The sequence below is a fragment of the Crassostrea angulata genome, chromosome 2 (assembly GCF_025612915.1).
Source record: "Crassostrea angulata isolate pt1a10 chromosome 2, ASM2561291v2, whole genome shotgun sequence".
Lineage (NCBI taxonomy): Eukaryota > Metazoa > Mollusca > Bivalvia > Ostreida > Ostreidae > Magallana > Magallana angulata.
This window is the reverse complement of record NC_069112.1, coordinates 5,517,114-5,537,953: the sequence shown is the minus strand read 5'-3', so window position 1 is coordinate 5,537,953 and position 20,840 is coordinate 5,517,114. Positions and strand designations below refer to the sequence as shown.

The 20,840-nt window shown below is 33.6% G+C and overlaps 1 pseudogene; it reads left to right on the top strand.

The window, feature by feature from the left end:
- LOC128170701 (uncharacterized) overlaps positions 1 to 20,840 on the top strand; it is a 723,116-nt pseudogene that overhangs the window by 310,336 nt on the left and 391,940 nt on the right.

Here is a 20,840-nt window from a genome sequence, read left to right as displayed (position 1 = left end):
TCTCATAAAAACCAATATGTAGAGAATTTGACAGGTTTTGACTAGCAATTTTCTTCAGAAATTGGTGATTGGTCTTATTAAGAGTGAATTAAAGGTATTTGTGCTGAAAAAGGAACATAGGAAATTCTAGTTACAGAGTTCCGGAGACATGCATCCCTTGGCTACAATAAATTGTATCAAAAAACTGTCCCCTGCCACCTTAGGCCGTACCTGTATGAGGCATATATTGTATTAACGACATCGTTGACATGAATAGTGCACCAGTCTATTATTAAATGTTATACTAGAGTGAATTTGAGCTCATATAATATCGATATGCCAAAATTAAGATTATAGAATGCAAAAGCAGAGGAATACCAGTGGGCGAGCAACGTTGTTTCAACGTTGAAAAATGGTTGACCTCAAGTTGCAACGTTGATCAACCATAAGTCGACGTAAAATAAACGTTGATTCCACGTTGAAGACTTACCCTACTTTTAACATTGAAGGCAACTTTCACTTTTCTACCTGAAACAACGTCTTAAAAGAAACATTTTCAACTTTGAAACCAACTTTTTCTATTATCTTTTTAGATGTTTTATTGAGGTTTTACTTATATCTTGTCAAATATTATAGCATTCAACAAGTGTTATCAAAATAATTTTTATTAATTCAGATATATTTTTGAAACTAAATGAAATCATATTTTTATGTTCTCAAATAACAATGATTTTTCTAAATTCGAATAAAAAAAGAGTTCACTTTTGAATTAAAAGTAGTTGTTTGTTAAGAAATTTTAATTCAAGAAATTTGAGATAGAGCTGCGCTTACACCGTGACTAATTAACTAGGTCGGTTCAGAGGGGATACGGATCCATTACTGCTACAAGCACTGCTGGTCTTAAAAGTTATGCAATTTACCAGAAAGCTTGGCCGCTTAAGACGCTAGTGGTGAAAAAAGGAAGTCAGTTTTTGGGTTCACCTCATGGTGGTCTTTACACGAATTCGATATCCTGTAAAATGCAGGGTTTCAGCTTTTGGATTATTGTGCCAATGTTATACTCTGGAGTGGTTAGAACAGTATGCAGAATGCAAATGATCACTTATAGAATAGACTTATGCAAATTATTTTGCGCCAGTTAAAGGTTGCCATCTTTCAATGCTGAATTCATGGTAAAGTGATGTTTGTACATCACATTTAGTCTCCAAGATGAACCAACAAATTTGCAACTCAAATTTATGAAATGCAGTGATCCTAATTCTTAGTGGTCAGTTTAGATCGCAGTGAACAGTGACCCAGATTCCGGTGTAATGAAGAATAATGACCCCCGTAGAAAAATGACCGGGGGTCATTTTTCTACATAAAATAATGACCCCCCGGTCATTTTTCTTCGTAGAATAATGACCCCCCGGTCATTATTCTACGTAGAAAAATGACCCCTTTGCCTGAAGAATAAGTGTCATTTCATAAAAATGAGCACACTCTACCTGAAGTAAAGTGACCCCTGTAGAATAATGACCCCCTTATAAATTTAAGTTTTACTGTATCATCGTTTCTTGTTATGTGTGAAATAGTCTCAACAATATTGTAATTTTTTTTGCTGTAACTGAAAGTGACCCGAGATTTAAATTCATATTCAAATAAGTTAAGTGTATGATGGAGTATATTTTAGAGAATAAAATCCTTCGTTATTACATTATACTGACATACTGTACCGAGGTATAATTCTCATCACAACGGGTTACATGCGTCTCATTATTACAAATAAAACATATTCAAATTACTTCATTATAAAACTAAATTATGTTTATTGGCGATGAAAGAGTATATTATGTATTTGTGATATATTGTATACTTTATAAATATCTCTTACTACTTAACTACTGTTTGGGATTATCACTCGAATGATCTATCCATCTATCTATCTATCTATTACTGTATAGGTATATTTTGACATACTTATTTACACAATTAAATGCTGTCTGGTGATTCGTGCGGAATATAGATGTAGCGATAGTGCAAAAAGTACAGTTCATACGTAATCCGTTAACGCGGGTTATATAACAAAATTCCTGCAATGTATTGTTTATATATGTCTTTTAAAAATTAAATTAATTAATAGTAAAGAGTATGTGATATGGGAAGTTGAGTATAACATCATCATAATTGTTTCGTGCAGTTTTTTTTCTTAAATTTTTCTTAAGTCGTTAAAGGTTTCAACAGTTCTTAAACAGGTTAGAAGTAAATGGTGTAGATTTTTGTTTTGCCAGTATGTGCTTAAGTTGTAAATTACGATCAATTTCCACAAAAATCATACGGATTAAATAGAAATATAAAACAATATCCGCGATCTAAATGAAGAACCAAACCTTCTCTCCATATGATATGCTACATCTACTAAGCAATTTTTCCTCTATTTCTTTTAGAAAACCGATTTTGATTCATAGCTTTGTAGAAACTGACAGGTATTATTCAAGTCGGTTTAATGAAAAAAGATGTAAAATACAAAAAGTACCACCAGTATTGTAATTTTTAATGGTTTTCTAAATGAGTAAATAGTAAAACCAGGCAAAATTTGTGAGATGTCACTTCTCTACAAATACATTTCGAAGTCGCTCCAATCACATAGAAGATTGAAGATATTTGGGTCCACGTTGAATCTGCAGGGTGTACAGTACCTATCCGTGAATTTTTTTGTGTACACATGTGGAGGGTTAATATCCTCAAAGTCCCTTAACTTTTGCTCGTCTGAAGCTGCATTGACTAGGGAAGAATCCAACATTTCTTGTGAGAGAAAATGATGATATCTACGGTTAAGATAATCACCGATCCTAAAGTATGGGGTTCTGGTGTATATCTCTTCTTGAATATCCAATACTGGCTCAAAATGGCCATATTTGTTCACGAGATACACGCAAGGATTGTTTGTGCTGTTTCCTGCAAGAGGCTTATAAGGTAACCATCTCCACCCTTGACCGCCACAATTGCAAAAAACATATACAGTTGTGTTGCACAATGAGGAAAATGCCAGAATCTCCATTTCTGTACCCCAAGTGCCAAGTTCTTTCATTTTTGATATTGATAGATACTGCTCCATCGGTGTGCTTTCCACCTTTGTAAACAAAACTTTATTGTCTTCCATGAAAGAGACTAGTTTTTCCCTAACGCATTTGTGAAATGTTTGAACTCCAAATACAATGAAACTAAATGCACGGAACAAACAATTTATATCTCCCCTCATATTGGCGATTTTTCCAGGTTCTGTTGTGATTTTCATTTTTCTTTTTCTGCCATTATCATTTATGTTTTTCACATGAATATCAAATATCAACGATTTTGTTTTCTGCCATTGCTCATCAGTGGGGAAAAAGGTAACCATGGTGTTCCCCTCATAGCCCCCAACTATAATTGGGTCACTGCCGTTATTACTGTCTTTCTCATTTCGGAAAGGCTCGAACGAATTTTCACCATCTGGACAAGAACTTTCGGAGTGAATGTTTTCTTCAACATCAGCCTCTGAGCGCGGACATCTTATTTCAGGGGCAGCATTTTTGTTCTTGTCGTGTTTTTCTCTTTTCCCAGGGCCCATTGCAGTTTTAGTGGAGGATCCATCAGTGTTTTCTTTATCATCTCCAAAGCGCGGGCATCTTATTTCAGGGGTGACATCTTTGACAAGTTTTTTTCTATTTCCATGGCCCTTTGCAGTTTTAGTTGAGGATCCATTGGTTTTTTTCTCAACATCAGCCTCGGAGCGCGGACATCTTATTTCAGGGGCGACATCTTTCTCAAGTTTTTTTCTTTTCCCAGGACCCTTTGTAGTTTTAGTTGAGGATCCTACGGTGTTTTCTTCATCATCTTTAGAGCGCTGGCATCTTTTTTTAGGACGGTCATATTTGTCTTTATCACGTTTTTTTCTTTTCCCAGGGCTTTTCGCTGTTTGAGTGAAGGATCCATCAGTGTTCTCTTCATCATTATCTTCAGAGTGCGAACATCTTTTTTCTGGGGAGTCATCTTTGTCTTTATCATGTTTTTTTTCTGTTTCAAGGTCCTTTGTAGTTTGGCTCGGAGGTACATTTCTGGTTACGTACAATTTAAGTCGATTGCCGTTTATTGCATGTTTAAGTCCGGAGAGTCTATATGTTCCCTTCCCAAGAACATTTTCAACAACATAAGGACCATTCCAGTTTTTAGAAAGTTTCCCTCCTTTTCTAGTTGTCTTTCTAGTATTGTGGACTAGTACATTATCTCCTACCTTGATATCTGTTCTTTTAATTTTTTTATCATGATACTTTTTCTGTGAGTTTTGAGTTTCTTTTATGTTCTTGGCTGCCCCTCTCTTCTGATGTTAAGGCGAAGGAATGATTGGCACCTTTGTTCTATAAGATCCTCAAAATCTTCTGGTAAGCTTTCCACAGGTCCTGTTGGTAAAGCCAAATCAACTGGAAGTCGAGGTTGTCGTCCGTATACTAAATAACATGGCGTCTCTTTGGTCGACGAATGAACGGACGTACGGTATGCAAAAAGCATTGAATTAATCTTCTCGTCCCAGTCTGATTGCTCATCGTTCACATATTTTGCCAGCATCCCACAGAGGGTTCTATTGTATCTCTCGGTGTGCCCGCCTGTTTGAGGATGGTATGGGGATGCGACGCGATGGTCTATTTGGAATTGTTCACAAAATCTGTCATTGAGCTGATTGCAGAATTCCCGACCCTGGTCAGTTATTAAAACGTTTGGGATACCATGGTTTGCCACAAATCTTGACAGAACCCTTAGGACATTTTCCGCAGTTTTTTCTGGTATGGCCTCAGCATCAACCCATTTAGTCAAATACTCCGTGATGACAACTATATAACGATTACCTGCAAATAAAATTTTATTAATTATTGTTAAACGATTTACATATCAAATTAAAAAGATACATATCTATAAATATTTTGTATCTCATTTATGCTAAAATTAGAAACAATCCCAACATAGTACTAGAATCTAGAGCTTTTGATTGTGTAAAAGTATTTATGAATAACCAGAAAATATATCTCTAATGTTAACAGAAAATTAATTAGTTAAAAACATAAATAACATGTAAAGGTATTTCCTTGCTGATAAACAGTCATGTTTATTACTTGGAAAAATAGTGCTTTGTTTAAAAAAAATATGCATGGATTTATATTCCCAAAATGATTAAATATGCAATACACCTATATTTAAGAAACAAACAACGTTATTTATTGCACATGGCGTTTTGAATAGCAATGGCTTTGTTGGCATATTCCATCATGTGCGATAGCGCATCATGGTAAATACATGTATGCCAGCAGAGCAGTTGCTATTTATAACGCTATGTTCACTAAATAATCGTTGTTTATTACTTTTATCAATTTAATGGAGAAAAACACATGTATCGTATAGTGGTTTGAATCTATAACGTCATGGAAAAGTATATGACGTCACACCTTTATGACGTCATAGTATACAGACAGAGCAAATGCGATTATAGAAAAATAATTGCAGTTCCTCCGTATGGACTTATTGTGGGAAAGAACAATGGTCTTGAATGGATATGCAAATATTAATATTTATCATCATACCAAAAATATAATATCACTTTGTTTTATCCTTTTATCAATAATTTTACTTCATCCGGAGTACCTCCAAACTACTCCACTAGGATTCCAATATCGTTATTGTTATGGATAGAAAAAGAAAAATTTTAAATCTTTAATGTTACATGTATCATAATGTAGATTTTTTTATTTCATTACAATTTTCATCTGCATTTTAGTGAAAACTTTGAAAAAAATTACAAAAGAGAAGAACCTAACAAAATATTATTAGAAGAAGGAGTCAAACAAGAGTCAAACAACTGTTAAATTATCTGTTACGCAATATTCTCAACAATTACTAGCAATGGGCCTTAAAGGTAACCTGAATACAACAACCAATATACAAAGACACACACACACACACACACACACACAAAATTTTGCCAAAACCTATCTTGGATTGAAGTTTTGTTTTCATAAGGAAGACTTCTGTTTGAATTATAGTAAGAAGTTAAAACTTATGATCTGTTATCGCACATCGAACGACTAACGATAACGGACAACGACGGACGGCAACCAATTGCAGTAAATAATGCGAGTGCCTCATGTAACCTAAAAAACTCAAAAATAAATAAGCAAGTATTATCGCGAATTTTATAGTTAGTGCACCGGATTAATACAGTCTCATTTTAAAAATTAATTGATAATGTCTATATTCTTGTCAGGATTTAATACTCATTACTTTTAAAGAAGTTTAATTAATTGTTCAGTCTAACAGCAACAATATTGATAAGAGTCAAAATTCATCCTTTTAAATATGAAATTTAGAAGGCTGAGTGGTCAACAATATACACATCACGGCTAATTTATTAATTACCGATTTATCCTTACTAATTATTTGTTTATAGTGTAGCTATATGCTATTGTAAAGCCAAAAAAATAATAATGTGAATTCAAAATTCAAATGCCCTCCTATATCTTATCAAAGAACTGAAGTACTGACGTAAGTTGATTTTATCGATTATTATTTATCTTAAAATCAACGATATGTTATTTTGCTCGGCAAGTAGTTTATAATATCTATTTGAATTACGCATATTTTTATAATATGGATTCCCGGACTTTTCCGATAAGAATTTCGAGAAAACCTCTTCCGAATCAAGCTGTGTTATATTAATCAAAGTACTGAAGAACTGACGGGAGTTGATTTTGTCGATGTTCATTTATTTTAAAATCAATGATATGTTATTTTACATGACAAGTACATGCAGTGTCTAATTTGAATTACGCACATTTTTATAATATGAATTTTTGGACTTTTTCGACAAGAATGTCGAGAAACCCCCATATGAATCATGTTTAAAGATAAAATTAATTCAATCAAACAATGTATCAGAAATAGAAATATTTGTCGAAAATTTTATGGATCCAAGCAATATTTAACTCTAGTCTCGTTCAACCAAACGCTCGGCTGACACCGAAAATCTCCGACAAGGATTAACGGAGACAGCCGAGCGTCGAGTTGAACGAGACTATATTGAAGTCTGGCGTATGAATATATAAGCGACTACATAAGATATTTAAATTGTTCGTACCATTTAAAATCTGACTATTTTCAATGTATATTTAAATAAGTTTCCTTGAAAAACAATGCTTTAGCATACATTATATCGAATTTATCAATTATTTTCAAGAACTAAGTCTTGTCAGCAGCAATGATTTGTGCTGAGGTCCAAACACTGTTTCACTAGCTTTCGGTTTGTCTGAGTAACTGCATAGGAGAGTTGATTAAAATCAACTCCCAAAAAATAGAATTGATTTCATCAAACTATGTATCGGTATTCGAAATATTTCAAAAAGTGTATGGATCCAACCAAAAATGAACTCTGGTCTCGTTCAACCAGATGCTCGACAGGTCACGTGATAGCGTGATGATGCGATCTCTAAATATAGACTGACTCTCTGCTTGTCGGAGATGTACGGAGACAGCCGATGGTCGAACGGGACTATATTGAACTCTGGCGTAGGAATACATAAGACTGCAAAAAAAATTCTAAATTGTTCGTACTATTTGAAATCTGACTATTTCTTAGGTATTTATAAATAAGATTCCTTTTTAAAAAAATAACTCCTGTCAGCGGTGATGATTTGTGCTTAGGTCCAAACACTGTTTCAGTTTCGGTTTGCCAGAGTACATGTAACTGCATAGGAGAGTTGATAAAAATCAACTCCCAAAAATGGTTACGACCATCGTAACCTCTTAGTGTGTAAACATGGACATTTCTTTATAAAAATAAAGTAAAGTATATTTGACTTGCCATGTTTTGTTGTTTCTAATGGTCCAACAAGGTCCATGCCTATCTGGTAAAATGGATCAGATTTCACTTCTATAGGTCTAAGAGGTTTGCTGGCTTTTTTTAGATTGGCTTTCCGTTGACATTGGTCGCATTCTTCAATGAACATTTTTACATGTTTAAGTGAATTTTTCCAATAGTATCTTTCCCGAATCTTATGCCACCTACAATTCAAATCAAAATCATCATAAAATTAGCACAAATAACCGCATTTCAGAATAATGACGAACTAATTATGACAATTTATTAAAATACTATACTTTTACCCGTGTGTTCACGGGTTGACATTGCATAATTATGCTTTCGGACATATACGAAATAGATACATTGACGCACCGTATTGTTGACAATTAAGCCTACAATAATGCTATTATTTTCACTACACTCTGCTTAGTAAGATAATCTAACTGTGTCTCGAGACAGGCTTTTACCAGTTAAAATGCATCCTATGTACCCATAAAGTAGCAAAAAATTGCAGAATCGCTGCGAAACGATTTTGGAGAAAAATAGTGAAGCTGCATTGAAAATAACAGTCAAATTATTCATAACAAACCATTCTGTGACTGTAAAAACATTTCATTTAAAAATTTAATTCATATTAATGAAGAATTCAACTCTTTTTCACCGACGTTTTTTTTTACTTGCTCCATGTCGACATTCGGAACTCTCGGTATTTTTCATATTAATGCACTGAGTTAGAGTTATCTCCCGCATTTTCTTTGATGAACAGAATATAAATTAATTTTTCAATAAAAATTTCCACCTATTTGTATAATGTGATAATGTAAAAACAAAAACTAAATAGTCTCTCGATTTAGCATGAATATAATGCGCACGTGCAAGATTGTAATATCAAAAAAAATCCAGATGATATCTGTATTTTTCGAATAATTTTTCGTTGATTATTAATTAGCGAAGCTTGATTAAGAAAAAATAATAACAAATTGGTTATCTTCAAGTACCAATAATTCGTAAAATATATTTAAAACAAAAGATAGTACTCTTACGATTTTTCGGTATTAAAGCAAATATTTTAATATAGTAGTATAGATACATGTAGATGTTGACTTTAGGTTGTAAATTAGAAGGTACAACCATGTATATTATTGCAGAAAACATGTCGTCTTTTATTTTATTTTTAAATTATTAATAATGATTAAAAAAGAAAGAGAAACAGTAATCTCAAATGAGAATACTGCTTACATAAGACATAGTGAGGTATGTAGGGCGGATGGTAAAAAAATAATAAAACTTGGCTGAAAAGGTGTTAATTCTCGAGTTTGACAATTAAATCATCGGAACTTTTTAACTAATTTTGGTAATTTTGGCTAACAAATGATTAAATCAAAAAATCACGATAGCATATCTTAAATACCTGCAGGAAATAAGGAAATACACCGGTATACAATTCAGTTTTTTAACTTTAGCTGAATGCAATATTTTTGGGTCGGGTCTTGGTCAAGTACTTACATCTATTCTTACATACGTCACTGACTGACCGGTAAGAATATGCTGGCGTATCTTCAAACCAATTTGTACGAAAGCCGAGAAGGATCATTCGAGATACGAGATTCGAAATACGAGATTCGAAATACGAGATTCGAGATTCGAAATTCGAGATTCAATATCTAATTAACCAATCAAATCAAGGATCTGAAAACACGTATCCTAGCGACATCAAACTGTTCTAAATAAAGATTATTAGTACATGCTCTTATATACAAATAAATGCTATGTTCACTTCTCCCTAGCTAACTAAATAATTGTTTGTATTTATTTTTACACAGAATATTCAAGTATAGAATAGTAATAATGCAGTGTGTTTCGCAGATCTATGTGATGCTGTTTGCCCTTGTGCATTTCCACCTGATGCGTTTGAACCCTGGGGTATTTCACCACCAATAGTTTAAACCCCGGCTTTATTCACCCTTTTTGTGTACAAATGCGGTTATGGTAGAGAGCTTCATAAGCGGAGCCAATTTTTTTTCGGTAGGGGGGTCCTAGGCCAATTTTCAATAATTTTACTATGTATATTAAGCTTCAATTTTCCCGAGGAAAGTCCACACCCTGACCCCCTCCTTTATAGACCTCCTCCGCGCATGAAGATTAGTATCTAAAATACGTTTTGATCTAAATATAAATAACCAGTCCAGGTTTCACCAATAAATATAAGCATTACTTATCGTTTTTTATGTATACAGGCATACACTAGTACTATGATTATAAACTAATCATTGAAATATTATCACATCATACGGAATTATTAATATATACAATTTATTTCCCTTTTCTTGAGTAAACAACCTCTTATGAGTCTTACTTTTGGCATTGTTTTCAATATAGAAGGATACATATTCTGTACAATTAAAGGTAGGGATAATAGGGTGCCAATTTGTTCACATTGCCGATTACTTGTGCAGAGAACAGTAAAATTTAAAACATTTGATTGTGCATGAATTTTTCAAAATCTATTGTTGTAGTTTGTTATAATTCATTCATTGATATATCAACAAGAAAGAATAGAAGGTAAAGACAGGCATATGTATCACACCCAAGTTGAGTGTCTCTGTAGTTTCCTACCCCCCCCCCCCCTCTCAACGCATCAAAATTGACAATGATTGCATATAAATCATACAAAAGTTTACTTTGTATGTAAGTAACTCTCTAAAGATGTAAATAAGCACTGCAAAGATGTGTGTACTTAATATACTACTACATTACACTTAGCCAGATAAAATGTAATCAGGGTGATAGCTACAAGGGGCGAGAAGTGCAAATTTACCAATTTGTCGCCATAAACACAGAACACCAAATAAAGAAACTGTGTGTGGTGTGGGGAATGCATAGAAGATGGCGTCAAATTATCTCAAATTACCAGTGCGAAAATCAACAAATAGGCTGTTATTTGTTACCTATCCTGCAAATACATTGATAAAAAATGTTATCGTCACATAACATAGCCGATTAAGTTAATGTTTACATATAATGGTCAACGTACATGTAATTCTAATGTACATGGAGGCGGACGTATCAGGCGGGGATCCAGAATTTTTTTTCTTTCAAAAATGATCGGTTGAATTACATTAAATGCTTTGAAAATTGTCTTAAAGTATCGCACGGGTCAAAATGCATGATAGAAGCTATGTACAGTGTAATTGGAAACTTTCATTTTATATCAATATGTAGTAATACATATTATAACAAATGAGAGTATAGCCCAACTGCCACAAACAATACATGTCTTTTACCGGCACCACCCCCTCCCCATAAAAAAAATGAAACAATTGTCGTTTTTTTGCTAAACATGTGTGTGGTTCAAGATTTTTCTAAAGGACATACCCGATTAGAATTGAAAAATGAGTCGTTTAAAACTAATTTTGTCAAATTTTTTAGATTCATTTAGTTATATTTTGGTCCATTTGGGTAAATAGATGCACCAGCGCAGCTCTAATTTATATATAATCAGGCCATAAATTCGAAATATTTTCAAAAATTAATAGCTTTAAAACCAGTGGATAAAAAAATAAAAGTCGAACTCGATGAGTGCTAATACCTGTGTTGAATGAATGGTACAGTAGGATATGCGCAAAAAAGTCCCGTCTACTCTTTCCTACCCTATATATATTTATTGGAACATTAAATCCGATTATAAGAGTCAAATTTAATTAAGTACGGATATATTTTGCCGAGCCAAATCAAAGAAAAAGCCTGGAAAACGAAGAGAGAACGAAGTGGGGACAGAATAACTGACAAATTAAATTAGGACTATATAGCCCCCCCCCCCCCCAAAAAAAAAAAAAATTAATATATTGAAAACAGATTATTGAGTACAACATCCACACACAATTTAAAGAAAATTCCATGGGTTTTTTTTAATCATTTTTGCTATAGTCTGTCCCAAGTTATTGCTTCCATCAATTTTTGATGATTTTTAATAAAAATACACATACCTGTGAAAGAAAAACAATTGAAATCGATGAAAGGGAATATATCCAAGAAATCTTCAATGAAGAATTATCCCTTTTCACTCATAAAATTTCACAGGATCGAAAACAATTTTCTTACGGAGATTTGTAATGGGAAATGTTTACATCTTTTCTCCATTCGGAATACACTCGGAATACATCGCGCAATTTTTTAACATTATCATCCGGGCTTATTAATGGCTGATCCAATGCAAAATCTCCGTAGACTTTCAATTTTTGGATGTGTATTGAAACCTGAAGCGGTCGAGGGGGCGTTTCAAAACATATAATCTGGACATTTTTCATATTAGTGGATGAACATAGTTTGAGCTCAAAGGTATTTACTATTATTGAAATATCAAGCAAAAAGTGGTGGAAGCAAAAACTCGGGACAGAGTATAGCTAATGTAAGAAATCACAATTACTCCAAACCCCTCCACGGAAAAGGAAATGCTAGCTAACTGTCTGTGTATGCTTGTATCAAATCAAACAATTTCAAATTCTAAATCAAAATTGAATATGACACTACAAAACTCTCTCTCTCTCTCTCTCTCTCTCTCTCTCTCTCTCTCTCTCTCTCTCTCATATCGACAATGACATTGATACCCTACAATACACTATTCCTATCTGGATTGTTGTCGTTGAGGTTGTAAATCATTATATCTCCTATGGTTTAAAACTTTATCATAACCTATATTTTGACATGTCGATTATTTCACTCAGTTTTAATTTTTTATATCAAACAGATCTTTTTTCGCGAGCCGATTTTTACACAGTTAGGGCGAATACACTACGGGTTAAAATGGTTCGGGGGGGAAATACATACAGGACAAACAAAATCACATATATTCGCAAAGCCAACAGTGTTATCACTCATTTAATTGTTTATATTGTGTGGGGTTAATTCATTAATGTTAATTTAACCATTTTATAACCATTACATAAGAGCTATTAAGACATTTATTTGTAGGAAAGAGCATGTACGAATGATCTTTATTTAGAACAGTTTGATGTTGCTAGGATACAGGTTTCAGATCCATGATTTGATTGGTTAATTTAGATATTGAATCTCGAATTTCGAATCTCGAATCTCGTATTTCGAATCTCGTATTTCGAATCTCGTATTTCGAATCTCGAATCTCGAATGATCCTTCTCGGCTTTCGTAAATTTGTTATTTTTTGCGACGGAAAATTTAAGTTTTGGGAATTGGGTTTATTTCAAATAGCTTAATTTCATTGATAAACTATAGAGCATTTTCCTTTTTAAAAGAGTAACATGAATAGATAATATGGAGATTAACACTTAAATATCGAGGTTTAGGAGTCTTTACCGCTACCGAGTATGTCTCTTGAAAGATCAACATAATTGCGTTTATTATAGAATACAATTTCTCTCATTTATTCAATTTGTGTAATTTATAGTTAAGAAATTTACCTGACTAGGTTGGATATATAAACAGCTATTTTCTGGATATTAAATAGCATTGAAATTAGCATTGTTGGCCTGGGTTTGAGTTCCGATTTATTTTTAAAATACGGTGTTCTTTTTTTTAAACTTTATTTATTTTACAACGATTAATAAGCAAGTTCTACAACTTATATTAATATCTCTCGTTGGCACGGATGTTAGCGCGAGGGGGTCATTGGTGTGGGCAGAAGCCGTAGTACCCGGAGAGAACCCACGTGTACAAGCGGGCGACCGCCATACCCTATCACATACAACCACTGTCGATCACGGGGATCGAACTCGGGTCGCAGCGGTGAAAAGCGAGTGCATTAACCACTACGCTACTTGGACACCTTGCGGTGTTATGGGTGTGTTAAGGGCTTTGTAGATGATACTAATACTTTCTGAAGAAAAAGAACATGCACTCGTAGAAATCAAGTTTCATTTAGTTTCAAAACTTGTAACTTTGGTGGGGAGTTCCTTAATTTCACATTAATCACTATCTAAAATCTACCTCCAATCCTCCAGCCCAAACCTCAATCGCTAAATTGTCTATTTTACGCTCAAAGATAGGGGAATAATTAATGCATTTTAATTACGTTTTAAACCATTATCAGATCAGAAAAAAGAGTATACATATGAAAATCTGTGAAGCAATTTAAAGGAAACTTAATGAAATAAATTTGAAAGCACATTTTTTAAAAAAATTGTAATTGTAAAGGGGAGGGGTTAGTGTAATATATAAACTATACCTGTTTGTATGCTGTAGAAGTGGGTTTACATTATATAAGGTGTTTTTAATCCCATTATTAACAATAGAACAATTTTCCTAGATAAATCAATTGTCGTTTACCAAGAAAATCACTTTGAAACGGTCTAAGTTATCTTTATTGAGTGATTGATTTTTAAATATCTGCTATGGCGCAACCTAAATGTGGGATACTCGCCTTTCGCGTGGAGACCTGGCTGTTTCGTAGTTAATCTCTCGATAAAAGAATCTATATCGTTTGTTACTTAATGAAATTGAAACTTTTAAAATGCTCATTATAAAAAGACAAGTGTACGAATATCTATTTAAAAACCACGTTAGGCTCCGTAAATTTTCTTGACAACGATTTATTTAAAACAGTACTATGAAATTGCCCCGACAATGTGCACCATTCATAATTAAAGCTTTCAGGATAAGACAAACCAAACTTTTACTACTTTTATATATTTATTAACATTTAAAACATTGACATATAGATACGATGGTCCGGATGTGGTAATAATATGTTATATTTCAATTAATATATTTGTATATGTTCAGTTGAAGAGTGTCACTTTAATAATAAATGATTCACTTACTTACTTAAAGCAAAATGAAAATTTGTATTGTACCGGAGTTCTTATATCATAACATTTTTGATATGAATAGTTAATGAATCAGAAAAAAATATTCGTTTCACATTCTGAAAATTTATCACAGGGGAGAGAGAAATTGCGCTATTTACATGTAAAACAACTCATTTCATTTCATGCGAACAGTGTACCTCCGTAAAATGCGCAATATTTTCCGTATAACATGAATCAGAAAAAAGATTTTGTATAACAGAAACTTCTCTTTTGACACAGTTGTTTTTTTTTTTACTTATGCACGTGTGCTGTTTATAGAAAATTGCCGATTTTTGTCTCATTCGCCAGGCACTCAGCATTGTTTTTAAAAGGGCTGGGGGGGGGGGGGGGAGGGGCAGACGCATCCAAAAATTCTTGACGAGCAAAAAACAAAAACAAAATTAAAAAAATCAAACAGTTTTCCTTCTTCAAAATCCTAATCCAAGGGGGTGGAGGGGGGATGGGCAGTACATCTGTAACTTCAATTTCACTCTTCGATCCTTATTTTCAGTTTAATTTACTTACTCCCAATGGGGGGGGGGGGGGTGGGCAACTTCATAATCATTCAATATTATATGTGTAAATTTAAGAATTTCTCATTTTAATTGGTAAAATCGACAAATGGGCCGGTTCGCATTCCTTTATAAATAATTCTTTTTTGCGGTATCAAAGCCCCTGTTATACAATTTCATTTGTTGGTACATAAAAACAAAAGAAATAACTTACGTTTTTGTGATTCCCAAGTGCCCACCAGATTCATCACTGTGTACCCGTTTTAGAGTATCATCCATCTCTGTGCATTTCAGAACCCGCAGAGGTGTATTGTCGTTTCCTTGATGATGCAATATGCCATTTATTAAAATAAAGCCTTTACATTTTCGTCGGAAGTTTCGTTTCTTTTCCTTACTAGAAGAAATTGATCTTGGATATTTTTTCTTTCTCAAAAAACGTTTTATTTTCTTACACTCGGACACTTCCATGTTGTCCGTTGCCAACAATGTCAATGAAACTAACTACTCAAGGAAAGGACCTCGCGCGCAAACGTCAATATTATGAACTTTGTTTGATCTTCATTCTTCCATCGATGCCGAACAGAATGATAGGGGGGGGGGGGTTCTGCTTTGGATAAAACACAGCCGACTTTGACATGAGAGAGAGAGAGAGAGAGAGAGAGAGAGAGAGAGAGAGAGAGAGAAAATAGGCAGGAAGGCAAATAATAGAATGCGCATTTTAAAATTATGGGTATTTAACAAGGAGGAAGGATGGTTAATCAATCTAACCATCAGATCTACCAAAAAAATTTAAGACATAATTTTATAAGCTATAAACTATTGTTCAGTAAAGAAAAAATCTGCATTTTTTTATCGTTTAAATTTTAGTATTTTCCTTTTTGCCACATGGATCTCTTCTTACACAGGATACCGATAGAATTTAAAAATTGCCAAGATAATCGAGCCCTCTTAAAGTACTAACCAATAATCAATATTAATCTGTAAATGTATATTCAGTACAAACACAGAGAGAGAGAGAGAGAGAGAGAGAGAGGACCTCGCGCGCAAACTTCAATATCATGAAGTTTGTTTGATCTTCATACTTCCATCATTGCCGAACAGAATGATAGAGGGAGGTTTTTTCTTTGGTAAAAACACAACCAACTTTGACAAGAGAGAGAGAGAGAGAGAGAGAGAGAGAGAGAGAGAGAGAGAGAGAGAGAGAGAGAGAGAGAGAGAGAGAGAACTATACAGGAAGCATTTTCAAATAAGTGATTATTGATGTTACCCCCTTGAATGTGTATGGAGTAGAACTTTTCCAAAATTGAAAAAAAAAAACAACAATAATTTTCGGTATTTGATTTATTTAAGGTGGTATGGGACATCTGTTGTACATTGTAATTAGAATACTCAACCGGTTTATAATTTTCTTTTTAGACAATATTTAACCAAAAATTAGCTTTGGAAGAAATTTGGAGAGGTAAAAAATGTAAAAAAGAAAAAAAAAAGAAAAAAGAAACCCAGCCGATTCGAACTCATGACTTACAGATTTAACTAACTGCGCTTCGCTGTTAGGGGACACTTTTGTGAAAGACATAACTTATGTAATATCACTTCATTTTTTTTTTCGATAAACAAAACGTCAAAACATGGAGGTGTCCCATACAACCTTAAACGTTGATGGTTTGCGAAACAATACTATTATGCAAAAAATTTATTTACTGATCTAGATGTAAATTAGTCAAAGATCCATTGAATTATTCAAATAGGAAAATTTTTAATTCAAACCGATTTTATTGTACTGGGTTTTTTTTTAGAGTACACTTTAGTTTTTTTGTTAAATTATAATTGTAATAGTTTTAATCGGGATTATTTTAAATACTGCGATTATTTTAATTTTGATAATTTGCAAAATTCTAATAATCTGCATTTTCAATTCAATTTCTCCGTGAAATATCATTGTTTTATGTGACTAATTGTCATTCTTAAGATTTTGTCCAAAGATTTGAAAGATACACTATTACAAGAATAACGATTTTAATATTCTTTAATATTTAAAAAAAATAATTAAAAACCAGACCATTTTTGGCAGGTATTTATATTGATAAATAGATAACACATCAAGGCAAAATTGGTCTCTGTTTTGTGAAACCGTATTTCAAAAATTATTTTTTGTCGACCAATCAAATGAAATATTGGTGTGTTGATGCTTTTTAAATCGAAATATGAAGAACTCTGTTTAGGGTAACATACTATACTTCTGTACGTTTTTCCACGGTGATCACATATTGTGCTTTTGCAAACTTGTATTTTAACATTATCAAATAGATTTAATTGGAAACACTTAAATTTAAAATTGCATTTCACTTTTCATCGAGATGGGCAGTCGCGCTATCTATTACCCCTCAATCTTCATACCGTAAAATGTTTTTAAAACCTCGCTTTCACCCAGAGTATTAATAATTATATTCCTTCGCTAGTTGTCTCAGTACTTTTCACGAAAATATGATTGACAATTTTTTCCACCAATGACTGTTGCTTATTCTTTATAACAAGTATATTAACACTTTCATGATAATTGTTCGTTAATTACCTCACGATCTCCTCTAAGAAAAAAAGGTTTATTATTTATACATGTAGTGTATTTAAAGCTGTTTATCTTTTTATCAATTACGGAAGAGTTATGCAACATCTGCAAGTATTTCTGATCGCACTCGTGTAGACCTGTCTATTTGTTGCGGATGCAAATGTGAAGTTGCAACAAAATATAATTCAGTTATTAAGTATTATTCATGTTAGAGTAACAAGTACCGATGATTTCTACGCTAGCATTTTTCTGCTTTATGTCGACGAATCATTTTGTGTGGATGTTTGTCTTTGATATGAAGATTTCTTATATAAAAGCAGTGGCGTCGGAAGCAAATTAAAAGTGTGTGTGCGGGGGGGGGGGGGGACTAGACTTATCCTCAGAAATCTGACAAGCAAAACAAAAAAACCCTATTCCAAAATTCATGAAAATCCTAATCCGTTGAGGGGGGGGGGGGGGGTTATACCTATAGTTACAAAAAAATTTCTTACCTACCAAAAATACCCCCAACCCCCAAATCATAAAATTCCTAATCGTAGGGGGGGGGGGGGCTATATGTAAGACTCCAACTTCTCATTATTTCAACAATCTTTTCAAGGTAAATTTAGGAACTATTATCTTTGCAGCGAGAAAAAGTGGGGGGGGGGGGGGGGGCTGAACCTCCTATGATGCTATGTGCCTAAAGGTTAGGTCTAACTTTCCACAAAGAAGGTTTTTTTTTGGGGAGGGGGGGTGTAAACGTAGTAAAACATATTTAGTCTTGTTTACGGCAGGGGTCATTTTTCTACGGGGGGTCATTTCTCTTCATGTCTAACATGCAGAAAAATGACCCCGGGGTCTTTTTTCTTCAGAAAAATCCAATTATTCTACAGCTAGGGGGGTCATTATTTTACGTAGAAAAATGACCCCCGGTCATTTTTCTACGGGGGTCATTATTCTTCATTACACCGGCACATTTTACCTCAGCCTTCGCGCTATCTTCTTACATGCGGCGTTCTAGTACTATTATTCAGTAGTTAGACATTAACTAATTTCTTTACTTTCGGAAAGTGCTTATCATTGGTATCAAACCTAAATTTAGATTACAATAATCTCTTAGGAAGTTTGGCATTATTTATAGTGTTTTATGATTTTAATGTTGCTACAACATTCTGTTTGCGAAAATCTAAATGGAAGGTAAATTAATAAAATATTTTTTAGGGTTTTTGTGTCGAACATTAATTTTTTTAAGTCGATAGGAAAAGAAATGATATTGTAACCAAAATTAAAACACCATTGTTTCGACAACAAATGAACATTACCTTTTCGTTTTCACTTTCACAGCAGTCGCCATGAATTACAGTCTTTTAACGCACCAGTGTTGTTTCTTTATCCTAGTCAATTTTGATTTTCGCATTTCTTGTTATTCTATATTTGTCATCGTTGTTAACCCGTGTAACAATTTATTTAGTAGGTGCTTGCACGACATAGGACCTCTTGCTGATCAAGTTTTCATTAACGCATATAAAGGACAAAATTATTTAGATTTTTTCTAAAATTTATTTTGATGTAAATAAAAAAGAGAAGAGATTAGTTCTCAGCCTCTCTTTATGCTTTTTTGTTAGCGGTTATTCTAAGTTCATTTTGCATATCCTCTTGTAATTTAAAAATATGCAATGTAAATCTTTTTTCCATGCAATATTTCGGATAAAGCAATAAAGAGTAGTATCTTGAAACTTCATTCAAAATTATATTAGACCTTTAAATTGTAAAATGCTAACATTGAAAATTGTGCCCGAATTCTTTTTTTTTTTAAGGTAAAACTTTATTGATTAAAAAAACCTGATTCTTTGAGACAAAATAAAATGACATAATCGGTTTGACATTCTCATTTTACTAAAGGTCGTAACTACACACGTAAACTTAGAAACACACGTAGACTTTGTCGTATTTTACATCTGGAACTCTTTCGAAGGAGGTACAAAAACTATCCTAACAACGAATGCTACGCATGGGTATTGCATACTTTCGCTTAGCCCATTATCGTCTGCTAGATCTATAACATGACAGATAAAAAGCCTCGAAAACCCAATTGGTCGGAGGGAGAAATGTGTGTCTTAGCTGATGCGTGTTTGTCAGAGCAAGAGTTCATGTTTAGAGAAAGTCTGTTTGAGAGAGAGGGAGAAAGAATGAGAGAAAGAGGAGAGAGAATGAGAGAAAGAGAGAAAAAGATAGAAGAGAGGGATGATAGAAAGCAATATTACAAATAAGAAGAGAGAGAGAGAGAGATTACATGTCTAAGAGAAATAGAAAGATGCATATGTTTAACAGAGATAGTTAGAGAGAAAGAAAAAAGGCAAGTCTTGTGTCAACCCTCATTTCTATAACTAAGTTATGGTGATGTGTGTGTGTGTGGGGGGGGGGGGGGGGTAAGATCTTAAGAGTAATATCACATGTACATGTTTAGAGAAAGTCTGTTTGAGATAGAGGGAGAAAGAATGAGAGAGAAAGAGAGAAAAAAGATAAAAGAGAGGGGTGATAGAAAGCAATATTACATATAAGAAGAGAGAGAGAAAGATTACATGTCTGAGAGAATAAGATGCACAAGTTTTCATGTACAACAGGAAAGAGAGAGAGAAAGAGAGGGACTATATTTCTGAGGGAATAAGTAAGATGCACATCTTAACATATATAAGAGTAAGGAGAGAGAGAGAGAGAGAGAGAGAGAGAGAGAGAGAGAGAGAGAGAGAGGGTTTAGCAGTGAAAGTGTATAGCATTGAATGATTTATTTTTGACGTCTGCCGTTAGCAGACAAATTGAATAACGTGCGTTAGCGCGTTATGATAATTTGTCTGCTCATCTGACGGCAGTTATTGACATGACGAGGTCAAAAATAAATCATTCAATGCTTATATTTACATTCCCTTACTGATGAAATCAATTGTTTACTTAAATAAATCAATATAAATTGCAGATCACGGAGGGAGTAAATTAGTAACAGCAAGAACAGCTCTTATATAAAACCGGTTTAAACTGGTTATCACATAGACTGTTGAGTTGAGATCGACGAGCATGAAAATATAATCCATGATAAATAACTCTTGAAATGTTGCTTTTA